Consider the following 6,000-nt stretch of genomic DNA (forward strand, 5'->3'; position numbering starts at 1 on the left):
TTTGTAAACTCACAAATCTATTGGCCCATGTGGTTCTATGGCAGCTGTATAGATTTCAAACCAAACTGGATTACGGTATTTCCCTTTAATTATCCACAAATAATTTTTCTTTTAAAGGTGTCAATCAGAATTTGGTGTCACTGTACATTGGGAGCCATTTGCAGAGGGCCTTAGACCCCTACTCCGAGCCTTCACAGGCCATATCTTTCTTCACAAGGCAAGGAGTCCTGGGACCAATAGGACTTGCCTTTAGGATGATCAGCTTTTTAAAGACCCAATCAGGGGCACAGCCATACTAGACAAAATAACAATAATGATAATAATAATAAGAAAATGTAATTATGTACATATCTGTTATTAATTTGTGACTAAAATATGAAAAATAAACAGCCATTTGAAATTATATTGCCATATTTGGTATTATTTACTTCTCTCTTGCATAAATGCTATCATTAAAAAAAACAATTGGCTATTTAACAGTGGCAGTAAATAGTAACTAATAAGACTATTTGAACAAATAATATGTAATTGCTTTCATTTTATGTAAACTTTCCAAGAGAGTTCAGGAAATGTGATGACTATATTCACAATGTAAAAATCATATTCACACTGTCTCAACACAAAACACAATGGTTCATCCACAGGCAGATCTGCTGCCTTCTGTTCCTACTTAGAATTAGGACTTGCTTCAGGTGCTGGCTTTGGTCATATCACTCAGAGCGAGCAGTAATGGGCTGTCCATCACTGTGAACATGAACTACATTTGTCAACATAAACGGTCAGGGGAAAACTCACTAACAACGACTATGGAAGATGGATAATCGGCACCATAGCCATTTGACACTAAAACAGGGTTACCAACATATGGATTTTTCATTCTTCTTTTAATCTTTTGACACAAGATTGAAAAGTGGGGGCTTTAAAACATCCCAGTGAAGGTTTTCATAGGACATGGGATTTCTAGTGGTAAACACAAGTCAGATTTAGGTAACCAAGTTTGGTCACCAGACCTGTCCTCTAAGAGCCCACACCATCTCCATTACCATCATTTTCCAAATCATACTCTGGGTGCCTGGAGCTCCAGAATACCTTGCACAAATGGTCTCAAGAATACAAAAATACCGAATCAAAGGGATACATGTATCCAGATGTTTATAGCAGCATTACCAAAAAGAGCCAAATTATGGAAAGAGCCCAAATGTCCATCCACATGATAATGGATAAAGAAGATGAGATGTGGTACACACACACACACACACACACACACACACACACACACACACACTGGAATATTACTCAGCCATAAAAAAGAATGAAATCTTGACATTTGCAACCACATGAGTGGAGCTAGAGTATATCATGCCAAGTGAAATAAGTCAGAGAAAGACAAATACCATATGATTTCACTCACTTGTGAAACTTGAGAAACAAAACAGATGAACATAGGGGAAGGGAAAAAAAGAGAGGAAAGCAAATCATTAGAGACTCTTAATGATAGACAACAAACTAGGGTTGCTGGATGGAAGTGGGCAATGGAGATGGGCTAAACTGGTGATGGGCATTGAGAAGGACACTCGCTGTGTTGAGCACCGGGTGTGATACATAAGTGATGAATCACTAAAGTCTACTTGTGAAATCAATATTACACCGTATATTATCTAACTAGAATTTAAATAAAAATTTGAAAAAATTAAAAAAGAAAGTATCTTTTTTAGGTAGAATAATAGCACATCTTTTATTTATTTGCTAACCTAATTTATAATTTTTACATATGTGTAAACAGAAATGGTACGTGGATGTCTATTTGCACTTTTACCCCAGGCCCTGGCAATCACTGGCGGTGGGGATTGTCTGATGCACATCAAGTGGGTTATTTAAACTTTGCTTGTAGGGATCCCTGGGTGGCGCAGAGGTTTGGCGCTTGCCTTTGACCCAGGGCGCGATCCTGGAGACCCGGGATCAAATCCCACGTCTGGCTCGCAGTGCATGGAGCCTGCTTCTCCCTCTGCCTGTGTCTCTGCCTCTCTCTCTCTGTGTGACTATCATAAATAAATAAATAAAATTAAAAAAAAAAAAACTTTGCTTGTAAGGCTGGCTCACGACCACCAGAGGGCAATCGCGACCTGCGATGCTCAGCCCCAAAGCTCCAAGCAAGGTGTGGATTGCCAGCTGATCTCACAGGCCAAAGGTTTTTTCCTAGTTTTTAAAAAAGTATCTCTTTCTCCACAGTAGCACTGGGTCCAGAAATCCGGAGAGGTTATCACCCAGAACCCTGCCTCCACACAGAACCACATAAATCAATCCAGATAGATATCTGTGTCCAAAAGCAAACCATTCTTTACGCATTTTAATAGGGATATTCTGGGTGCTAGAACTGTGGAAATTTGCATTCCTTTTTTTATATATTTCTTTATTAAAAAGAAAAACATCAATGCTTTTCTTTTCTTTTTTTAAAGCTGGAAAGGAATTCTTCATCTTACTTCCCTGACTAGTGGTATCCGAGGATCTTTACTGTCAGGGAAGCTTAAATGCTGCCAAATTGTGAAGATTAGTAATAGGACTGAGCATTGAAGAGAAAGATCACATAAATATAGGAAACAGGAAAAGCCAAATAACTGCGTTAGGCTTAGAAAAAGGTTAGTTGAGGTTTTGTGTATAAGAGAAGACAACTATCATGACTCATTAAATATTTCTTTCCTCATTGCCCCCTCTTACCCATCCCAACTCTGTGGCACTTAGCCATGTGTGACTGGTGGAGAACACCTCCTATGACAATAGCTCAGTGATGCAATCTGCACCTGCAAATAGGCGGTCCAGTTAAAAATGTCCTATTATGGCAAGCACTGGAGTTATGGCAAACTCTGGAGAGGGAAATGGGGATGGCCTGAGTCAGTGGACAGAATAGGCAATGTAGCATCTAGCTGAACGGCTCACTGTTACCAAGCTCAACCTGCTGTCAAAGAACAAAAGAGGCATAAAAGAACACAAACTTAGAGTGTCCTAATTTATCATTTTCCTTTTCCATTAACTTCCAGTGACCAATAAAGACACTGAACAGAGAACTTAAAATTCTCATGTGAAACTAATGAAGACAACAAATCTACACTGTATACTACTCAATCCCCTGTAGCTGCATAGTAAATACAAATTTGAGATTAGTGATCTCAACACAGAGTATGAAGTTCATACGAATCTACTCATAACGTCCTTCCTTTCCATGGCACCTGCCTGGGTACAAATTCTAGTTCCTCCGTTCAATAAATTTGCAAAATCTTCATGTTTCACTTTTAGAGTAATAATCACACTTACATGGTATGATAATTATATGAGTTATTATATGTAAAAAGCACTCAGACCAGTGTGTACATAGAGCAAACATCATCTAAGCACATACTGCTATTATAATTGCTGTTATTAATTTCCAAGGACTGTTAGATGCACTGTTGAATAGTGTGGAGGAAATCTTGCTTTCATAAACCTAAGACAGAGTCATAGAAGAGTTCCATTTATTTCCGTCCTCTCAGACTTCACCCAAAAGGAGAAATTTATGATCTAAGAACCCCAGAAAAAGGCCTTTGGAAAAAATGAGAAATTCCTATTGCATTGCTTTCTCATCTTTTTTAGGGAAATATTTTTCTTAGATGGTTTGATTGCTATCACATTCACTACACAAAAACCTTTCCATCACTCCTTCTAAACTCTAAATAATATAAAATATCTAATTTTAAATCAACACAAAATCATGTCAGCGTTGTGAGAGAAGTGGAGATACGTAGATTTTGAAACAAAAGTAAAACAGCTAGAACTAGGATCAGAGCTAAAGACTTATTTTCTTTAAAGATTTTATTTATTTATGTGAAAGAGAGCAAGTGCAGAGGGAGAGGGAGAAGCAGACTCCCCACTGAGTAGAGAGCCTGATGGGGCACCCCCTCCCAGGACCCTGGGATCATGACCTGAGCCCTGAACTGAAGGCAGATGCTTAACCAACTGAGCCACCCAGGTGTCTCCAGAACTACAGACTGATAAGCATATTGGTAAGAAGGAGCTAATTTTCTGGGAGAAGGAATGTTATATCCTACTACCTGATGGGATGGGCTAAGCTGTAAAGTATGGGAAGTTTATCCTCTACACTTCTAACTTCTCTTGTCTGTGCCACCAACTCTCATCTTGGTGACATCTCTCAGGACAATGTTATACTTTATATAATCAAAAATATCTTAAGGATAAGTTTGTTGTTCTCTAATATTTTAAAATACGCCGGGATAGAATTGTGTCCCCATAGGGTCATTAATGACTCAGGTTTCTTCCTCTGTTCCTTGATGTCTTCAGGAAGTTTCTTCCACTTCTTGTTTTAAAATGGCTGCTGGAGCTCCAGCCGTTCTATCTGCCCTATAGATCACAAGAAGAAAATGGAAAAGAAGGATAATTTTCTGTTCTCTTTGAGGAAACTTCCAAGAAGTCCCTTACTCTTTTTTTTTTCTTCCATTTTTTATTGATCATGTCTTAGTCTCATAGCCTTCTTGGCTACAATAGAAACTGGCAAGCTTAGTCCTTAAACAGAACAACCATACACTTAGCAAAAAAATAGTGTTCTGTTAAAAAAAGGAAGAAGGAGATGAATACACGTTGAGGTAGGCAACCAAACCCATCTGTATGCTATCTTTCTTAAATAGCCAAATTTTCTCAGGGCCCTTCATGTTTCTTGAAACTTTTCTTCAGAAAAGAATCTAAAAATCACTCTGTGGTATAAGAGATTGGTAAAGAAGGAAAGCATTAACCTTGCCCAAGGATTTTGAATTACCATAGGCTGAAAGCCTTAAGTTAGGTTATTAAGCAATGCTGGTAACTTTTCAAGGGAAGGAGAAGGACAGAGTAGAGGTGGTGTTGACAGGAGCAGGGGATGAACTCCCTCTGAGTTCTGTGAGGCAGCCCACACCTCACCTAAAGCCAAGCAGCTGGCACTCAAATCCCAACACTATCTTCAACACACAGCTAGCTACGCTGAAACAGAAGTCCTGCTTATATAAGTAGCTGCTCTCAGGTTGGAAGAAACTCTAGCTGTTCTCAAGGTCAGGAGTAAATTGTTCAAATGTGTTGCATTCCATAAGTTTACAGCAGTCTACATCTGAAATGTTAGTCCTAGGTCAGAGCTGGAAAATGTTTAGTACAATCAGGATTTTTATGCAAATAAATACCCGCCGTGTAGCTAGATGATTGTATTCCTCCTATCTGTTGCCCATTTGGGGTACATAGCCTTGCCTCCCTGAGCCTCAGAATCTCGGATTATGAAGTGAGCTGATTGCACTGCATGATCTCTGAGGTCTCTTCTCACATTCAGTGATGCTCTGCTGAGTGTGTAAGAGGTGTTCCTGGGCTGTGTGCACGGGGAATTAGTTCTGTCTGTGATATTAATCATGAATTATCCTAAGCCCTAGTTGGTTCATTGACATTTAGGCTGGACTCTACTTGTTTGCATTAAACATAAGGAACGTTTATGACAAATACAGTAGTAAATAACTAATTAATTATAGTTTAATAATAGCATTCACCAGAGAAACCCATCTTCTCCCTTACCTGAAACACCCATCCCATAACCACCAGCTCCATTGAACAGGCCCTCCCTAGGCCATGGCCATCTGTTCCTTCCAAACAGTATCATGAAACATTTGAGCGACTATTGCTATTTGAAATCATGTTATCTTAACTCCTCATCATTTATGATGGCTAATTAAGTCATTCAACTCCATATATAGAGCCTGGAATTCCTCAGAACCTTCCCCTTCTGTATCTTCCTGATGAACTCCCAGGTATCTTGGAAGACTCGATTCAGACATCAGCCTCAGGGGGGCCTGCCTGCAACCCCCCACCTGCCACCTGCAGCCTGGCTGCCTAAAACTTGGACCTGCCTCTATTTCCAGATCTCTTTAATAGGGTGTTTGCAATTACCTGTTGTATAACTGCTTCTTCTATGCGGCTATAAATTCCATGAAGTCACCGCTG

The sequence above is a fragment of the Vulpes lagopus genome, chromosome 4 (assembly GCF_018345385.1).
Source record: "Vulpes lagopus strain Blue_001 chromosome 4, ASM1834538v1, whole genome shotgun sequence".
Classification (NCBI taxonomy): domain Eukaryota; kingdom Metazoa; phylum Chordata; class Mammalia; order Carnivora; family Canidae; genus Vulpes; species Vulpes lagopus.